The 20867-nt window shown below is 41.2% G+C and overlaps 1 long non-coding RNA gene across 4 annotated transcripts in view; it reads left to right on the top strand.

Moving 5' to 3' along the window:
• The window catches only part of LOC103783197 (uncharacterized), a 117870-nt gene that overhangs the window by 47329 nt on the left and 49674 nt on the right, over positions 1-20867 (top strand). Inside the window, exon 3 of one of the 4 annotated variants that reach the window (XR_010109916.1) lies at positions 7798-20285. The exons of 2 other annotated variants lie outside the window; for them this stretch is intronic. This is a non-coding gene — a long non-coding RNA (uncharacterized LOC103783197). Of the gene's footprint in view, positions 1-3; positions 20286-20867 lie in introns of those variants that run through there. One more of the 4 variants, XR_010109917.1, reaches the window with a different exon arrangement.

Here is a 20867-nt window from a genome sequence, read left to right as displayed (position 1 = left end):
TAGGCTAGTCGTGTGAAGCCGTGGGAGTGGGGAAGGCTGACTTCTGTCTTAAAGGCTTACTCTGGATCATAATGTTGAGTGAAGGCTGTCAGGAGACAAAGAGGTAGGAAACAAGTTATTGCCATCATCCAGGCCAATAGAAAATGAAGCTTGGAGCAGGGTAGTAACAGCAATAGAAAATATATTCTAATATATTTTAAAGGTAGAGTCCTCAAGATTTTCTGATGTTCTATGACAGAGAATTAAAGATGGCACCAAGGTTTTTTTGCCAGGGCAATTAGAATAATGGAGTTGCCATTTTTTAAGCTGGGGAAGACCACATGAGCTACGTTTAGTGGGGAGTTGGTCTTCAGGAATTTGGTTTTGTATGTGTTAAGTTTCAGATGCCTATTAGATGTCCAAGTTGAAATGAAAATAAATACAAAGTTTATCAGGTCATGTTCATGCTCTGATTTTATATAATTGCATGTATTAATAAAAAGTGTTGCACTTAACAGAAGAAAATAAAATATTTGGGTAGCACACAGCATTCTAAGAAACCTGGAGACCCATACTGATGGTGTCCAGTGAACTCTAAGCTCTCATTTTGACATAAATGAATAGGCAGTAGTGTCGCGAAAAGAACATAGGCTTTGAACTCAGGCAGACTTGGGTCCAGATGCAGACTCTACCCTTTATTAGCAGTGAGGCTTCTGCATATTACATAACCTAAGCCTCAGTTTTCTCATTTATAAAATGAGAGTAATGACACCTTGGAATACAGTTGTTAGAATTAGGTGAGTGAATGCATGTAAGGCACCTGGCACACAACAGATACTTGGTAAATGGTAGCCATTATGAATGTGCCCACTGTTTTTTTCTCCTAAGTTCTTGCATGGCCTCTTTTTCTGGCAGACATCAGGGGAGGTGGCAGAAAGCAGGGCAGGACTCAGTGGGGGACAGTCCTACTGAGGTGCTGAACTGTGTGGTCCCACCTTACCCCTGGACATGCACCTGCAAACTTTGGGCAGGTCTCTGGGTGACGGCTCGATAGAATAACAGCAGTGAGAAGCAACAGCAGTCTGTACAGCTAGCATCCTCCCAGACTGTCCCAGTGAGACATGTGAACTGTAGTTCAGCAGAAGTGTGGGCGGGGGACACATGCTCAGGACCCTGGGTTAAACAGGATTGCATTCACTTACTGACGTTTCAAGCAATAGAGGCACAGCAACACGAGGCAGAGGGACACTGCTGCCAGGGAACATGCCTAGGACAGTGCTATCTTATTGTTTTAACCTTCAATAAATATGCTGCCCTTGAGGTAAATGACAACTAGAGTAGGAGCATGTAGCCAGTGCTGGGTGCCGTCTTCCAAGGTCTAAACTGATGTAAGTCCTGTGGGAATTGGGGTAATAGGAGTACATAGAAATTTTTAAGAAAACAGTTAAGCAAGGTGACCCACTGAGAGTAAAAGGGGGGAACAGGTATGACGAGCCATCTAGGGGCGTGTGCAATGTGATAGAACAGCCAAGCAGTGTGGCCGGGCGTAGTGGCTCACGCCTGTAATCCCAGCACTTTGGGAGGCTGAGGCAGGTGGATCACTTGAGGTCAGAAGTTGGAGACCAGCCTGACCAACATGGCAAAACCCCATCTTTACTAAAAATAGAAATATTAGCCAGGCATGGTGGCGAGTGCCTGTAAAGTCCCAGCTACTTGGGAGGCTGAGACAGGAGAATTGCTTGAACCCGGGAGGAGGAGGTAGCAGTGAGCCAAGAGAGATCATGCCAGGGCACTCCAGCCTGGGCAACAGAGCGAGACTCTGCCTCAAAAAAAAAAAAAAAAAAGAACAGCCAGGCAGCATGGAGGGCCACAAGATGCCCATAATCATGAATGATCGTGAATTTAAAGTGTGTCTGGTCAGCATGGTTGCATGTTTTCCCCCAACACTTTTAAGCACAAACTAGGCAGAGAGTTGGTTTTAACCATACCTAGGATATTGCCAGGCACATACTGTACTCTGAAAGGAGAGAGAGGCAAATAAGTTGGTGTATGCAAGGACTGCAAATGGAAGCTGGCTAAGGAGGGGCATTGAGGACACAATGGCCATGAGGGGTAGTGGAAGGTGTCAGGGTCAATGGACTCTAGGTCCCCATGGAATTCAGGAAATTCTTTGAGCAAATCTTGGCATTACACTTCTTTTTTTTTTTTTTCTTTTTTTGATAGAGTCTCACTCTGTTGCCAAGCTGGAGTGCAGTGGTGTGATCTCGGCTCACTGCAACCTCTGCCTCCCAGGTTCAAGTGATTCTCCTGCCTCAGCCTCCCAAGTAGCTGGGACTACAGGTGCATACCACCATGCCCAGCTAATTTTTGTATTTTTAGTAGAGACAGAGTTTCACCATGTTGGCCAGGATGGTCTTATCTCTTGAACTCGTGGTCCGCCTGCCTTGGCCTCCCAAAGTGCTGGGATTACAATTCTTTTTTTAAAAGGTGTTTAAGAATGGGACATTTCCTTGCCATCTTCCCACATCACCTTCTTTATTCTCACTTTTTTTATTCACCTTTGCACAGTTTAAATAGTAAGCTTATGAGGTAGAGTGTTGCTAGCTGCTTTGCTTCTATTGGGGTTTGGGGGGCAGGGGACGGGACATCGCTCAGAGTGCAAATTCTTATAATTCTCGCAAATAGTTAAATGGTGTTATTTGGAAGTCCTTTAGTATTATCCAGATTTGGTTTAGAAATAGGATTATGCTGCTGAACTTTATTTTTCTTCTTAATGTACAAAGAGCTCTCTTAACTCAGACATTCCGGTGCTTTGTTGGAATTTTCTATGTAATGCAGCCTATTACAGAGTAATTTTGAGGGGAGTCGTAACTTGACCTCTAACTTGGGGCAGGATCCTAATAAAATAGAAGTCTCCTGACCAGAGCTTCTTGCTCAGGTTCCTAACAGGAATGTCTTCTCTCCAGAATGGCTGCAGGAGATCAAATGACAGAGGCAGTTTTATCAGTTTGTTGTGCTGGTCTTTCACCTGCCTGAAAACTATCTTTAAATGACTGCTTTCCAAGTGCAATGACACAGCAGTCTGTTTTCTAGAGACCTGAAGTTCAAATAAGCTTCTTGTTTGCCCTGGTGATTCTGGAGGTGATTTAAGGTAGAAAGAGCAGTTCTCAAAGACACAGAAAGAGCCAAAAATAATATAATTTGTAAGATTTTGAAACTCAAAAAAGTGAAAATGACCCACTAAGTCCACCATCCCTGCCTTGAATAGTCTCCATGTTCATCTTCCCACTTCTACACAGGATTGCAGAGAAGCTGTTCTAAAAGAGAGCTTTCTGCCCATTTAGAAATTAGGTCCAAAACTCTGTCAATGTCTCAAGAATTTTCTAAAGTTATCTTATATTTATCTTTATGCAGATTTACTCCTCCACACTTGTACTCATTCTTTCATTGGCTACAAAGGGATATTCCCAGTTTGGAAAGTAATTCATTTCTTGTTGCTACAACAAACAAACCTAATGGTTAAATTATTTTCTTACCACAAGAAAAATTAATCATGATAAACTAGAGCATAAGTCTGGATTTTTTGGTTTTTTGAACCTATGGAAAACATAGCCTTGTGAAAGGTGACTTGAATTCTCCCGGAGTTCAACTCCTTCATCTTCCTGGCATTGTGGAATAGTGGAAAGAGAAAGAGAGCTGAAGTCAGAAGCCTCAAATCCCAACTCTGCTTTTATAAGCTGCGTCATCAAAGTTTATATTATTCTTAATTTGTAGCTCCAGTCTCTTCATCTTTAAAATGTTAAGAAGCATGCCTATATTTGTTACCAGATAATCAGGTAACATATGAAAACTACTTTGTAAACAGTAAAACATTGTAAAAAGTGTGTTTATTTGTATAGTTCACTCCAAGATGCCTCATGTTAACTTGTTTGGGGTCCGCCCTGAGCCCCTCTCCATCTTCCCTCTGCTCTTTCTTTCCCCAGCTTCCTCTCTCATTTCCCTAATGTTCAGCTTTCCTTCATGGAATGTTATTGTAGCAGAGTTCCCAGAAATGACACAAAAACTAAAAACACAGCCAAAGAAGAAAGTAATAACAGTGTACAGAGACCTTCCTTCTGCAAAACACATTTCTTAGAGGGTGCTATAAGACTGGGCAAAGGGGGAGCAAGAGGAAAAAGCAGATTGGAGAAGCCAGTGACAGGAAAGCAGGAGATGGGGAGAAGGAAGAGTAAAGGAGCCAGGAAAGAGTCAACTAGAAAGGGAGAGAACGCACATCACTCCCAAGTTTCTGAGCCAGGTCGGGAAAGGAGGATAGAGGGCTGCATAATGCCAATAAATCATAAAAGTACATAAAATGGAGTTTGTACAGAAAAGAGCAAAGTAAGCACAACAGAACAAAATTCTTTTCCAGGAGCGGGTATCAGGTAGCATTGCATGTAGGCACTGTGATAAACTAAAGTTATTGTGCAGTATAAACTGACAGGAAGAGTTTAATAAGAGTATGTGATTCCTACAGCCAATTACTAGAAAGAAAATGTAATCACTGTTATATTTGTATTGCAGGTAAAATTATACTATGACCAATAAAATATAGAAAAGATAGGCCGGGCGCGGTGGCTCACGCCTGTAATCCCAGCACTTTGGGAGGCTGAGGCGGGTGGATCACGAGGTCAGGAGATCAAGACCATCCTGGCTAACACAGTGAAACCCTGTCTCTACTAAAAATACAAAACATTAGCCAAGCGTGGTGGTGGGTGCCTGTAGTCCCAGCTACTCGGGAGGCTGAGGCAGGAGAATGGTGTGAACCCAGGAGGCGGAGCTTGCAGTGAGCTGAGATTGTGCCACTGCACTCTAGCCTGGGTGGCAGAGCAAGACTCTGTCTCAAAAAAAAAAAAAAAAAAAAAAAATATATATATATATATATATATATGTATATATATATAGAGAGAGAGAGAGAGAGAAAAAAGATTTGCTTAAAATGCAAATGCTCTGTGCACATGAGGGAACATGTGTAGGAAATTAATTTAGAGCAACACACATTCCCATCTACAAGCTTCCCGCCTCTGTGGAATAAAGTGGCACTCTGCAAAAGCTCAGAAGTGTGTTTTTGGTAGATACCAGGTGTGGAAATTGAAAGGATGAAGGGGCTGGAGGAGGAATCACCACCAAGACTTGGGCTGGGATTCACAGAAGGAAAAGTGGCCTACACGGAACAGCAATCCTGTTAAGGACGAGACTCTTTAGTGGAATTTCTTGAGTAGGGTAATTGCTAATACCTAGTCTACTTTGTAATTAAAGAGAGCCACATAAGCCCACTTGCAGACGTAGGCTCCTGTGTAAAGATTACCAACCAATCCTCAATCTTCTGACACACACATATAAGATGTCTTTCTTTGAGCCTGGATAAGGGCAGAGCAGACCATTACATCCTGGACTTTTACCCTCGCAAGACTGTTTCAGAATCTAGCATTGGGGTAGAAACCAGGATAGTGAGCTAAAGTTGGGAGCTAAATATTCTACATCTTCAAGCTCCTCAGATAAAACCATAGAGGAGGTAAACTATTTCTGTTTTCATATTCCAAAAGTATTCCATGACTCATCCCTTTCTTTTTTCTTGAAAAAAGGGAAACCTTTCGCCCTGAGCGAAAAACTCTTCAACTTCCACTTTGAATACAACCAATGAGACTGAGCAAGAAAACATCTTTCATAACTACTTGCTGAGTGTTAAAACAGAAGTCAGGGATAGATTCTTTGTCTAAATCAGGACTGTTCTGGTTTTAAAACAAGAAAGCAGGCCGGGCACGGTGGCTCATGCCTGTAATCCCAGCACTTTGGGAGGCTGAGGCGGGCGGGTCACCTGAGGTCAGGAGTTCCAGACCAGCCTGGCCAACATGGTAAAACCCCAAATCTACTAAAAATACAAAAAAATTAGCTGGGCGTGGTGGCACCCGCCTGTAGTCCCAGCTACTCGGGAGGCTGAGGCACGAGAATCGCTTGAACCTGGGAGGCAGAAGTTGCAGTGAGTCAAGATGGCACTATAGCGCTATAGCCTGGGCTACACAGTGAGACTCCATCTGAAAAAAAAAAAAAAAAGAAAAAGAAAGCAAATGTAGGAGAGCCAGTCCTGCACTTATAAACACTCAACTTTGGAAAAACTGGTACACAGTGCCTTTTATGTTATAGGGCAAAAGGGGTTTATCTATCTGCTTGTGTGGGAAAATTCCAAATACATTTTATGCACTTATCAATTACAAAATACAATACCCTAAAAACAGTCCATCATATTTCTCTTTTTGTCTTGGTTTTCCAAATAGGCAGTGAGGTTGCTGGGCATGGTGGTGCATGTCTGTAGCCCCAGCTACTTGGGAGGATGAGGTGGGAGGATCACTTGAGCCCAGGAGTTCAAATCCAGCCTGAGCAATATAGCTAGACCCCTAAAAAATGGGGGGGAAAATCCCACATATTATTAAATTGTTTACCTACAACAATTGTGACAATTCTTTGGTTAAAACTGTAACCAAGAAAACCAGATTTTGATGAGATTTTAAAAAAATAAGTAGCTAGGTTTTATTCTCACTTTTAGTAGCTGCCCATAGTGTAAATATACTCCTAACATTATATCCATGCTTCATTACTTGACTCTTGTCTTTTTGCTCTTGATTTAATAGGTTTGTAATTTAAAGTTCCTGTTTCTCTTATTGTATCTATCCCTCATCTAATTTGGAAGAATAAAGAGCATACAGAAGAAATGCATTATTTTATTATTATTTTATTTATTTATTTATTTAGATGGAGTCTTGCTCTGTCGCCCAGGCTGGAGTGCAATGGTGCAATCTTGGCTCACTGCAACCTCCACCTCCCGGGTTCAAGCGATTCTCCTGCCTCAGCCTCCCAAGTAGCTGGGATTACAGGCACATGCCACCACGCCCAGCTAATTTTTTGTGTTTTTAGTAGAGATGGAGTTTCACTATGTTGCCCAGGCTGGTCTTGAACTCCTGACCTCAGGTGATACACCCACCTCTGTCTCCCAAAGTGCTGGGATTACAGGCGCCAGCCATCATGCCCAGCCTATTTTATTGTTTTATTTTATCTTATTTTTTTGAGATGTAGTCTTGCTGTTGCCCAGGCTGGACTGCAGTGGCACGATCTCAGCTCACTGCAATCTCTGCCTCCCAGATTTAAGTGTTTCTTCTTCTTCAGCCCCGCAAGTAGCTGGGATTACAGGTGCGTGCCACCACACCCAGCTAATTTTTGTGCTCAGCCTAAATGCATTATTTAAAAATAACAATAATGAGGGCCAGGCATGGTGGCTCATGCCTATAATCCCAGCACTTTGGGAGGCTGAGGCAGGTGGATCACCTGAGGTCAGGAGTTCGAGACCAACTTGACCAATATGGAGAAACCCCATCTCTACTAAAAATACAAAATTAGCTGGGCATGGTGGCACGTGCCTGTAATCCCAGCTACTCGGGAGGCTGAGGCAGGAGAATTGCTTGAACCCAGGAGGCGGAGGTTGTGGTGAGCCGAGATTGTGCCATTGAACTCTAATAACAGTAATGGTTATGATTTCCAATCAATGAAAAGACTTTTTCTCTTTGCTATGAAGTTAATCTTTTTGTGTCCCCCCCCCCCATACCTCAGATTTATATGTTGAAGCCTAATCCCCAATGTAATGGTATCTAATCCCCCTCCCAGAGAGGCCTCTGGGAGATAATTAGGTCATGAGGGGGGAGCCCTCATTAATGCAATTAGTACCTTATAAGAAGAAACTCTATAGAGCTTGCTTCCTTTGTCTCTCTTTGCTTTCCACCATGTGAGGATAAAATGAGAAGATAGCAATCTGCAAACCAAGAAGCAGACCCTCATCAGACATTGGCACCTTGATTTTGGACTTCCCAGCCTCCAGAACTGTGAGAAATAAACATTTGTTTTTTAAGCCACCTAGTCTATGGTATATTTGTTACAGTAGCCCAAACTGAGACACTCCTATTCCAAACATATACAAACAATAGAAAATATAACAACAAAATTGAAAAATATAACAACAAAATAGAAAATATAACAACAAAAAATTAAATACATGGATGAATTCAAAAACAAGAAAGGTAAATCTCTAGATGCCAAAAGTGAAGCAGAAACTAAAAGCCATAAAAAGATGTAAGTGAATGAGTGGCAAGGCAGCCAAACCGTGCCTTTGCATGAATCAAAAATAGACCTACTCCCTGAATAAATTCACTCTCATGGTTTCAGGAATTGGTGAGTTCAATTTGGAGTTCAAGCTTGATATTACCCCCATGCACCACCTTGCCCAGGTTTCTTTATGTAGGTTATAACCTGCTTACCTGTAACCAGCATTCCTGATAAACAGGGGCAGAAGCTACGTCACTCAGACGGGTTTTGAAATTGGAAGTAGGCCTTTGGTGCTGAATGAGAAAGTTTAAATGCATATATGCAGAAAGGATACTAAATTTTAAGTCCACAAAAGACAGAGAACTGATTGTACACCCATGCTTATAGCAGCATTATTTGTAAAGCCAAAAGGTGGAAGTAGCCTAAATGTCCATAAATGAAGGCACAGATAAATAAAATGTGATGTATACATACAATGGAATGTTTTTCAGTCATAAAAAGGAAGGAAATTCTGACATATGCTACAACATGGATGAACCTTGAGGATATTATGCTAAATGAAATAAGCCAGTCACATACACAAAAACACTGTATGATTCCATGATTCCACTGCTATGAGGTATTTACAGTAGACAGATTCTTTGAGACAGAAAGTAGAATGGTGAATGCCAATGGAGGAGGGAGAAATGAGGAGTTATTGTTTAATGAGGATGGGATTTCAGGTTGGGAAGATGAAAACTTTGGAGATAGATGGTGGTGATGGTAGTGCAACAATGTGAATATACTTAATGCCACTGAACTTTACATTGAAAAAAAGGTGAAGATGGCAAATTTTATGTATTTTGCCACAGGTTTTTTGTTTTTTTTTTTTTTTTGAGACGGAGTTTTGCTCTGTCTCTTAGGCTGGAGTGTAGTGGCACAATCTCGGCTCACTGCAACCTCTGCCTCCCCGGTTCAAGCAATTCTCCTGCCTCAGCCTCCAGAGTAGCTAGGACTACAGGCGTGCGCTACCACGCCCAGCTGATTGTTTGTATTTTTAGTAGAGACGGGATTGCACCATATTGGCCAGGCTGGTCTCGAACTCCTGACCTTGTGATCTGCCTGCCTCGACCTCCCAAAGTGCTGGATTTACAGGCGTGAGCCACTGCTCCCGGCTGCCACAATTTTTAAAAATTAAAAAAGTCATAAATAAATAATTTTTAATGAGACCATAATTTTTGTAAAAGATAAGGAGCTGGAACCAAAGTCCGTATATAATGCCAGGAGCCACAAAGGGTGCTCTTGAAGTAAACCAGGAAGTAAACTGTGGTCCTTAGCAAGGGAAGTAGCAAGGAATCCTGCTGAAAGCCTAGGGCCATGAATCAAATGAATCCAAAAAAATCAGAAACACAGACCTGTGTCACTCATGGACAAAAGATCTGAATTCACGGTGTAGGGACTCTAAGTAGAAAAACGCACATGAAAAGAGATCCAAATACAGTGTTTCTTGTAGGGCCAGAGACAGGGAAACATAAAACTTCCTAACTGAGACCCCTCTCAACCCAGGGCACAAGGGACTCCCATATAAAACAACCTGCTAAAGATGAACTCACAGCCAAAACTTACAAATCACATGGAGAAACACCTCGCTAGGGTGGAGAAAAAGTACATTGCATTTCTTCCATTTGCTCCTGTAGACCCACTCTCCACTATTCTACATCTGTCTTCTATTGCTGGAGGCAGACCTACGTGGACTACATCAGTGAGTTCTCATGTCTTCTGGCCTCTTGTTAGATTCAGCCGATGGGAAACCCTAGCAGAATATTGGAAAGTGGGATCCGTTTTATTCCCCAGTTGACTCTCTCTCAGCTGTTGGCTGTGTCTCTCAACAGAAGGTCATTGCACCTCTCAAGGTGATCTTTTCTTCATGAGTTTCTTTCAAATTCTAGACACTTCTCCCTATCCTCATCTCTTCAGGCCAAGGAGTAGTAATGGCTCCACTGCAACCATTTCCAGGTTATTGCACTATCCTTTGTGGCCACACTACACCCTGCTCACAGCTCTGTAAATGGTCCCTTTGTAAATAAACCACCTTGGAATTATACAAATTTTAGTATATCATCTATTTCCTGTTAGGAATCTGATGAAATAATCATAAACAGGCAATGGGGGAATTTGAAATTTAAGAACTAGAAATTTTAAAAGTAAACAGAAAGCGACTTTAAAAAGAGTAGATTCAAACCCATAAAAAATAATAAAAATTTTAAAAAGAAAAAAAGTAAATAAATAAATTTTTGTTTTTTGAGATGGCATTTCGCTCTTGTTCCCCAGGCTGGAGTGCAATGGTGCAATCTCAGCTCACTGCAACCTCCACCTCCCGGGTTTAAGCAATTCTCCTGCCTCAGCCTCCCAAGTAGATGGGATTACAGCCATGCACCACCACACCCAGCTAATTTTGTATTTTTAGTAGAGACAGAGTTTCACCATGTTGGTCAGGCTGGTCTCGAACTCCTGACCTCAGGTGATCCTCCCGCCTCGTCATCCCAAAGTGCTGGGATTACAGGTGTGAGCCACCGCACCCAGCCAAAAATGTTTAAATAAAATAAAAACAAGAATAGAGGCCAGGTGTGGTGGCTTACACCTGTAATCTCAGCACTTTGGGAGGTGGAAGGGGGCAGACCACTTGAGCCCAGGAGTTCTGGACTAGCCTGGAAAACAAGACAAAAACCCCATCTCTGCAAAAAAACAAAAAACAAAACAAGTTAGCTGGGTGTGGTGATACACACCTGTAGTCCCAGCCACGTGGAAGGCTGAGGTCACTTGAGCCCCGGAAGTCGAGGCTGCAGTGAGCCATGATCGTGCCACTGCACTCCAGCCTGGACAACAGTGAGACCTTGTCTCAAAAAAAAAAAAAAGATTGAAAATATAAAAGAAAAATAAAAAACTACAATGAGCAGAGTTGTCATGTATTTAATAGGAGCTTATTAAAATAGGAGAAAGCAAAAAGAATGGGAGAGTGAGATAATATTTGAAGAGATAATAGCCAAGAATTTTCAGGAATTAAAGAGAGATAAATCCTCACACTGAAGAAATATGCTAGAGCCAGCTTATGAGAGCTGCTTATTAAATATTCAGAAAATGTGCAAGCCAAGTGTTAACCATTATTAAAATTAAATTGCATAAACTTATGATTAAATAATTATATTAAAAACAGAAGTAATAAATATTTAAAGCTTGTCAATTCCTAATTATTTTACTACATTTTACTATTATCAATGCTCTTGAAGTTATTTATGTCTCTCATGTTTGCACGGCTAAAATGAAATGGTATGCTACTCTGCATCCCTTCTGAAATCCTTACTTAAAGATGTTACATTGGTAGCTTGAAATAGGTTATTGAGGGAATGTTTATGTCACAGAAATTGGCAGACTGCTACAAATCAGCCCCCACTCCCATGTTTACCAGCACACCACTGTCCAAGCATTATACTGTTTACACAACAATAAAAAATACTTCTACACACTCCATGGTGAAACTGAAAAATGTTAAGAAAAAAAAATCTGAAGAAACTACCAGAGATTCAGGATAACCTTTGTACCCAAAACAAAAACAAGCAAAAAACGTCCCAGAGAAATCAATGAAATTGAAAACAGGAAATAACAGAGAAAATCAATAAAGCAAAAACCTGGTTCCTTGAAAAGATCAATAAAATCAATAAGCCTCTGGCCCTGCTAACTAAGAAAAAAAATTACTGATACCAGAAATGAAAGAGTAGATATTACTGCAGATCCCATGGACATTAAGAGAATAATATAAGAGTACTGTGAATAACTCTATGTCCACATATATGATAACCTAGATGTAATGGAGCAATTCCTTCAAAGAAACAATCTGCCAAAACTTACACAAGAAGAAATAGACCTATATCTATTTTAAAAATTGACAATAATTAATAACCTTGCAAATCAGAAAACACCAGGCTCAGATGTGTTCAACATTCTACCAAACATTTAAGGAAGAAAGTACATCAGTTTCCTATAATCTTCTCCGAAAGATAGAAGCACAGAGAATACCTTCTAACTCATTCTATGAGGCCAGCATTGCCCTAACACCAAAATCAGAAAAAGACATAACAAGAAAAGACATATCAGACCAATATCATGAATGTAGCTGCAAAAATCCCCCCAAAAATATTAACAAATTGAATCCGATGATGTATAAAAAGAATTACACACTACAACTTAAGTGAAATTTATCCCAAGTATACAAGGCAGGTTCAATATATGAAACTATATTAATGAAATCCATATTGATAGACTAAAGAAAGTCACATGATCATATCAATGGATGCAGAAAAGGCATTTAAAAAAATCCAACACACATTCATGATAAAAACTCTCAGCAGATGAGGAATAGAGGGGGAATTTCCTCAATTTTATAAAGAAGGACTATAAAAAACCTACAGCTAAAATTGTACTCAAATGGTGAGAAACAAAGCTTTCCCACTAAGATCAGGAACAAGGCTAGGATATTTTATCTTATCACCGTTTTTTGACATCTGGAAGTCCTAGCTACTGCAATAAGATTTTTAAAAGAAAATAACCAGTATTTATGTTGTAAAGGAAGAAATAAACAGTCTTTGTTTACAGATGATGTGATAATCTATGTAGAAAATCCAAAAGATTCAACCAAAAAGCTCCTAAAACTAAAAAGCTAATTGTATCCTGCTATTAGCCAGATTGTAGGACACAGGTTAATATGTGAAAGTCAATCACCTTCCTAGATACTGGCAATGAGCAAATGGAATTTGAAATTAAAAACACATTAACATTTACATTAGCATTATCCAAAAAAGAAAGCTTAGGTATTATGATGGTGAATTTTTTTAATTTTATTTTTATTTTTTATTTTTGGACACAGAGTTTCACTCTTGTATCCCAGGCTGGAGTGCAATGGCGTGATCTTGGCTCACTGCAACCTCTGCTTCCTGGGTTCAAGCGATTCTCCTGCCTCAGCCTCCCAAGTACCTGGGATTACAGGTGCCTGCCACCACGCCCAGCTAATTTTTGTATTTTTAGTAGGGACGGAGTTTCACCACGTTGGTCAGGCTGGTCTTGAACTCTTGAACTCCTAGACATTATTTCTAGGTGTGTCTGTGAGAGTGTTTCTGGAGAAATTAGCATTTGAATTGGTGACCTGAATAAAGATGGCCTTTCCCCATATTGGTGGGCATCACCCAATCTGTTGAGGGACTGAATAGAACAAAAAGGTGAAGGAAAATTGAATTTATTCTTTGCTTAACTGCTTGGGCTGGAACATCAATCTGCTCACAGTGCTCCTGGTTCTCAGGCCTACAGATTCAAACTGGAATCTACACCATCAGCTATCCAGCTCTCAGGCCTTTGAACTACACCATCAGTTTTCTTGAGTTTCCAGCTTTAGATGGCAAATCATGGGAATTTTCAGCTTCCATAATCACATGAGCTAATACTTTCTAATAAATATCTACATGTATATGTTCTGACTAATACAGAAATTGGTACCAAGAAGTGAGGTGCTGCTGTAACAAATGCCTTAAAATGTGGAAGCATCTTTGGAACTAGGTAATGGGTAGAAGTTGGAAGAGTTTTGAGGTGCATGCTAGATAAAGCCAGTGATGCCATGAAGAAATTTTTGAAGATGATTCTGGTAAAGGCTCAGGAAGAAAAGATTTCTGGATAGAAAGCTTCCATCTTCTTAGAGAATATAAAAGTAATTACATACAGAAAGTTGGTAAATATATAGATAGTAAGACCACTCTGATGAGATTTCAGATGGAAATGAGGAACATGTTATTGGACAATGGAGAAGAGGCTATCTTTTTTTAATTTTATTTCAATAGTTTTGGGGGAACAGGTGTTCTTTTGTTACATGGATAAGTTATTTAATGGTGATTTCTGAGATTTTAGTGCACCCATCACCCAAGCAGTATACACTGTATGTATGTCGTCTTTTATCCCTTACCCCCTGACCCATCCCTCCAAGTCCTCAAAGTCCATTCTATCATTCTTATACCTTTGTATCCTCATAGCTTAGCTCCCACTTATAAGCAAGAACATGTGATATTTGGTTTTCCATTTCTGAATTACTTCACTCAGAATAATGGCCTTCAGCTCCATCCAAGTTGCTGCAAAGGCCATTATTTCATTCCATTTTATGGCTAAGTAGTATTCCATCGTGTATATGTACCACATTTTCTTTATTCACTTGTTGGTTGATGGGCATTTAGGTTGGTTCCACATTTTTGCAATTGTTAATTGTGCTGCTGTAAATATGTGAGTGCGTGCATCTTTTTCATATAATGACTTATTTTCCTTTGAGTAGATAGCCAGTACTGGGATTGCTGGATTGAATGGTAGTTCTACTTTTAGTTCTTTAAGGATTCTCCATACCATTTTCAATAGTGGTTGCACTAGCTTACATTCCCATCAGCCATGTAGAAGTGTTCTCTTTTTACCACTCCACACCAACACCTTTTTAAAAATTATTTTTAAATTCTGGCCATTCTTGGAGTAAGGTGGTATTTCATTGTGGTTTTAATTTGCATTTCCCTGATAACTAGTGATGTTGAGCATTTTTTCACATAGTTGGTCATTTGTATATATCTTCTTTTGAGAACTGTCTATTCATGTCCTTTGCCCACTTTTTGATGGGATTATTTGTTTTTTTCTTGCTGATTTGTTTGAGTTCCTTGTAGATTCTGGATATCAGTCCTTTGTCAGATGCATAGTTTACAAATATTTTCTTCTACTCTGTGGTTGTTTGTTTATTCTGCTGATTAATTCTTTTGCTGACAAAAGCTTTTTAGTTTCATTAGGTCCCATTTGTTTATTTTTGTTTTTGCTGCTTTTGCTTGTGGGTCCTTAGTCATGAATTCTTTGCCTAAGCCAATGTCTAGAAGAGTTTTTCCAATGTTATCTGCTAGGATTTTTTTTTTTTTTTTTTTGAGATGGAGTCTTGCTCTGTCACCCAGGCTGGAGTGCAGTGGCACAATCTCAGCTCACTGCAAGCTCCGCCTCCCGGGTTCACGCCATTCTCCTGCCTCAGCCTCCCAAGTTGCTGGGACTACAGGCACCCGCCACCATGCCCGGCTAATTTTTTGTATTTTTAGTAGAGGTGGGGTTTCACCATGTTAGCCAGGATGGTCTTGATCTCCTGACCTCGTGATCCACCCGCCTCAGCCTCCCAAAGTGCTGGGATTACAGGCATGAGCCACCGCGCCCAGCCATCTTCTAGGATTTTTATGATTTCAGGTTTTTTATTTAGATTTAAGTCTTTGGTCCATCTTGAGTTGATTTTCAAATGAGGTAAGAGATGAGGTTCCAGTTTCATTCTTCTACATGTGGCTTGCCAGTTATTCCAGCACCATTTATTGAATAGGGTGTCCTTTTCCCACTTAATGTTTTTGTATGCTTTGCTGAAGATCAGATGGCTATAAGTATTCGGTTTTATTTCTGGGTTCTCTATTCTGTTCCATTAGTCTACATGCCTACTGTTATACCAGTACCATGCTGTTTTGGTAACTATAGCCTTATAGTATAGTTTGAAATCAGGTCATGTGATGCCTCCAGATTTGTTCTTTTTGCTTAGTACTGTTTTGGTTATGTGGGCTCTTTTTTGGTTCCATATGAATTTTAGGATTCTTTTTACTAGTTCTGTGAAGAATGATGATGGTATTTTGATGGGAATTGCATTGAATCTGTAGATTGCTTTTGGCAGTGAATCTGTAAATTGCTTATGGTCATTTTCACAATATTGGTTCTACCCATCCATGTGCACAAGATGTGTTTCCAGTTCTTTGTGTTGTCTATGAGTTCTTTCAGACCTTTTTTTTTTTTTTTTTTTTTTTTTGCCCAGGCTGGAGTGCAGTGGTGTGATCTCGGCTCACTGCAACCTCCGCCTCCCAGGTTCAAGCAATTCTCCTGCATTAGCCTCCCAGGTAGCTGGGATTACAGGCGCCCACCACCATGCCCAGCTAATTTTTGTATTTTTAGTAGAGACAAGGTTTCACCATGTTGGCCAGGCTGGTCTTGAACTCCCGACCTCATGATCCGCTTGCCTCAGCCTCCCAAAGTGCTGGGATTACAGGAGTGAGCCACCACACCCAGCCCTATGAGTTATTTCAGCAGGATATTGTAGTTTTCCTTGTAGAGATCTTTTACCACTTTGGTTAAGTATATTCCTAAGGTTTTTTTGTTTTGTGTGTGTGTACATTTTGTTTTTTGTTTGTTTGTTCTGTTTTGTTTTGTTTTTAGATAGAGTCTCACTCTATCACCCAGGCTGGAGTGCAGTGGTACCATCTTGGCTCACTGCAACTTCTGCCTCCCAGGTTCCAGTGATTCTTCTGCCTCAGCCTCCTGAGTAGCTGGGATTACAGGCTACTGCCACCATGCCCAGCTAATTTTTTTTTTGTATTTTTAGTAGAGGCAGGGTTTCATCATGTTGGCCAGGCCTAAGTATTTTATTTATAAATTTTCTTTTTGCAGCTCTTGTAAAAGGGATTGAGTTCTTGATTTGATCCTCAGCTTGGTTGTTGTTGGTGTATAGCAGTGCTACTGTTTTATGTACATTGATTTTGTATCCTGACACTTTACTGAATTTATTTATCAGATTTAGGAGCTTTTTGGATGCGTCTTGAGAGTTTTCTAGGTATACAATCATATCATTGGTGAACAGCAACAGTTTGACTTCCTCTTTTCCAATTTGGATGCTTTTTATTTCTCTTGTCTGATTGCTCTGGCTAGGACTTCCAATACTATGTTGAATAGAAGCAGTGAAAGTGGTCATCCTTGCCTTGTTCCAGTTCTCAGTTATATATAATAATGCTTTCAATGTTTGCCATTCAGTATGGTGATGTTGGCTGTGGGTTTGTCATAGATGGTTTTTATTACTTTGAGGTATGTCCCTTCTATGCCAATTTTGTTGAGGGTTTTTATTAAAAAGGGATGCCGGATTTTGTCAAATGCTTTTTCTGCATCTATTGAGATGATCATATGATTTTTTTTTCTTTTTTTGAGATGGAGTCTCACTCTGTCACCCAGGCTGGAGTGCAGTGACATGATCTCAGCTCACTGCAACCTCTGCCTCCCAGGTTCAAGCAATTCTCCTGCCTTAGCCACCCAAGTAGCTGGGATTACAGGCATCTGCCACCACACCCAGCTAATTTTTGTATTTTTAGTAGAGATGGGGTTTCCGCATGTTGGCCAGGCTGGTCTTGAACTCCTGACCTCGGGTGATCTGCCCACCTCAGCCTCCCAAAGTGCTGGGATTACAGGCCACACCCGGCCTGATTTTTGTTTTTAATTCTGCTTATGTGGGGTGTCACAGTTATTGACTTGTGTATGTTAAACCACCCCTGCATCCCTGGTATGTAACTAACTTGATCATGGTGTGTTATCTTTTTGATATGCTGTTGGATTAAGTTAGCTAGCATTTTGTTGAGGATTTTTGCATCTATCTTCATCAGGGATATTGGCCTGTAGCTTTCTTTTTTTGTTATATCTTGTTTGGATATTAGGGTGATACTGGCTAAATAGAATGATTTAGGGAGGATTCCCTCTTTCTCTATGTTTTGGAATAGTTTTAGTAGGATTGGCATCAATTCTTCTGTGAATGTCTGATAGAATTCAGCTGTGAATCCATCTGGTCCTGGGACTTTTTATGTTGGCTTTTTTTTTTTTTTCTGATTCTATCTTGCTGCTTGTTACTAGTCTGTACAGAGTTTCTATTTCTTCCTGGAGGCTATCCTCATCATAAAGTAGCAAAGAAGTTGGCTGAATACTGTTCATGTTCTAGTGTTTGGTAAAAGGTATAACGTATGAGCAATGAAATTGGACATTTAGGCCAGGCGCCCCTGGTGGCTCATGACTATAGTCCCAGCACTTTGGGAGGCCAAGGTGGGCAGATCACCTGAGGTCAGGAGTTCGAAACCGGCCTGGCCAACATGATGAAACCCCATTGCTACTAAAAATAGAAAAATTTGCTGAGCGTGGTGGCGGGCGCCTCTAATCCCAGCTACTTGGGAGGCTGAGGTGGGAGAATCGCTTGAACCTGGGAAGCGGAGGTTGCAGTGAGTCAAGATTGCGCCACTGCACTCCAGCCTGGGCAACAGAGTGAGACTCTATCTCAAGAAAGAAAAGAGAAGAGAAGAGAGAAAAGAAAAGAGGGAAGGGAAGGGAGGGGAGGGGGAGGGGAAGGGCAAGGGAAGGGAGAAATTGGACATTTAGCTGAGGAGATTTCTTTTTTTTTTTTTGAGACAGAGTCTCACTTTGTTGCCCAGGCTGGAGTGCAGTGGTGCGATCTCAGCTCACTGCAGCCTCCACCTCCTGGGTTCAAGTGACTCTCCTCCCTCAGCTTCCTGAGTAGCTGGAACTATAGGCGCCTGCCACGTTGCCCTGCTAATTTTTGTATTTTTTGTAGAAACAGGGTTTCACCATGTTGCCCAGGCTGGTCTCCAACTCCTGAGCTCAGGCAATCTGCCCACCTCGGCCTCCCAAAGTGCTGGGATTACAGCACTTTACAGTGAGCCACCACTCCTGGCCTTAGCTGAGGAGATTTCTAAGCAAGTGTTAAAGAAGCAGCTTGGTCCCTCCTTACTGCTTATAGTAAAATGCGAGGAAGAAATAAATTGAAAATGGCATTATTAAGCAAAAAGGAATCAGAATATAAAGATTTGGAAAATTCTAAGCCTGTTCATATTATTTTAAAAGTAAGAAGGTATGTTCAAAAGAGAACACAAAGGGCATGTCAGACCAACAATTTGATAAAAAAGATTAGCATGGGTATGAACTATGAACCAAATCAGCCATGTGTCTCAACAGAAGCCAGGAATACAGATAAGATTATAGCAGCAGAGGCCGGGCGCAGTGGCTCATGCCTGTAATCCCAGCACTTTGGGAGGCCGACGCGGGCGGATCACGAGGTCAGGAGATCGAGACCATCCTGGCTAACACGGTGAAACCCCGTCTCTACTAAAAAAAATAAAAAATAAATTAGCCAGGAGTGGTGGCGGGCACCCGTAGTCCCAGCTACTTGGGAGGCTGAGGCAGGAGAATGGCGTGAACCCGGGAGGCAGAGCTTGCAGTGAGCCGAGATCGGGCCACTGCACTCCGGCCTGGGCGACAGAGCAAGACTCCGTCTAAAAAAAAAAAAAAAAAAAAGAAACAGAAAAGAAAAGATTATAGCAGCAGAAACACTGCCAGCTGGGACTAAATGGTGGGAGACTGTCAGCCTTCTTAGATCCTACAGGACTGCATCATAGAGCTGTGAACATGCACTATTCCTCAAAACAAGAGAAGAAAGAACCGAAAACCCAAAAATGATTTGAAGATCATCAGGCCACCACTCCCACCATAGGACCAGAGTGCCTAACTTGGGGAACAGGGCGGCTGCCTCTGCCTCAGTTTCAAAGAGCAGGACCAATGCCCAATGGAGCCATCAGTGCAGCGCCACCTGTAGCAGCAGAGGCACAGCACTACTCAGCAGAGCCACTGAGGTACAACTCCAGCCTGGCAGAGCCATGGGTGTGTGGCCCCCACCAGACAGAGCCACACAGGCAGGACTGCTACCCCAGTGGGTCCCAGAAGGCAGAGCATTGAGCCAAAGAAGCTCTTCAAGCCTTAACGTCTTACGAATTTTGCCTTGATAGGTTTGGGACTCTCTTGGGACTCCATTATCCCTTTCTTCTTTCCTATTTCTCCTTTTTGGGATGGGAATATTTATCCTATCCCTTTCCCACAATTTTATTTTGGAAACACGCAACTAATTTGGTTTCACAAGTTCACAGCTGGAGAGGAATTTTGCCTCACAATGAATCTTACCTCTATTCTTATTCATATCTCATTTAGATGAGACTTTGGGCTTTAAACTTTAGAGTTCAGGCTGCAATGAGTTAAGACTTTTGAGGCTGTTGAGTTGGAATGAATGTATTTTGCATATGAGATGGGCAGGAGTTTTGGGGGTCCAGTGGCAGAATGCTATAGACTGAATTGTTTTGTCCCAGCAAATTCATATGTTGAAATTCTAACCTCCAGTGTGATTGTATTAAGAGGTAGGGATCTTTGGGAGGTAATTAGGTCATGAGGGTGGAGCCCTCATGAATGGCATTAATACCCTTATAAGAAAAGACGTGAAAGCATGATCTCACTCTTTCTTTCTTCCTACCATGTGAGAATGCAACAGCGAGACAGCCGTCTACAAACCAGGAAGAGTGCCCTCGCCAGAAAATGGATTTGCTGGCACTTTGATATTGGAATTCCCAGCCCCCAGGACTGTGAGAAATAAATTTCTGTCATTTAAGCCATCCAATCTGTGGTATTTTGTTATAGCAGCCAAAACTAAGGTAGGTATAAATCTAAAAACTATGTACAAGATCTATATGAAGAAATCTATATGACTAATGAAAAATATCAAAGAACAAAATAAATGGTGGGATATTCCATGTTCATGGCTAGGAAGACTTAATATTATCAAGAAGTCACTTCTTCCTAACATAATCTGTAGATTAAATGCAATCCCAGTCAAAATCCCAGCAAGTTATTTTTCAATCAATTTATTGATATATATCAATAAACTTTTTCTAAAAAAGAGAGGCAAAAGACCCAGTACAGACAACTCAGTATTGAAGGATAACAAAGTCAGAGGACTAATACTACCCAAATTCAAGACTTCCGGCCGGGCACGGTGGCTCACGCCTGTAATCCCAGCACTTTGGGAGGCTGAGACGGGCGGATCACCTGAG

The sequence above is a fragment of the Pan paniscus genome, chromosome 16 (genome assembly GCF_029289425.2).
Source record: "Pan paniscus chromosome 16, NHGRI_mPanPan1-v2.0_pri, whole genome shotgun sequence".
NCBI classification, from domain to species: domain Eukaryota; kingdom Metazoa; phylum Chordata; class Mammalia; order Primates; family Hominidae; genus Pan; species Pan paniscus.
The sequence above is the reverse complement of the archived record's forward strand: the minus strand, read 5'-3'. Positions and strand labels throughout refer to the sequence as shown.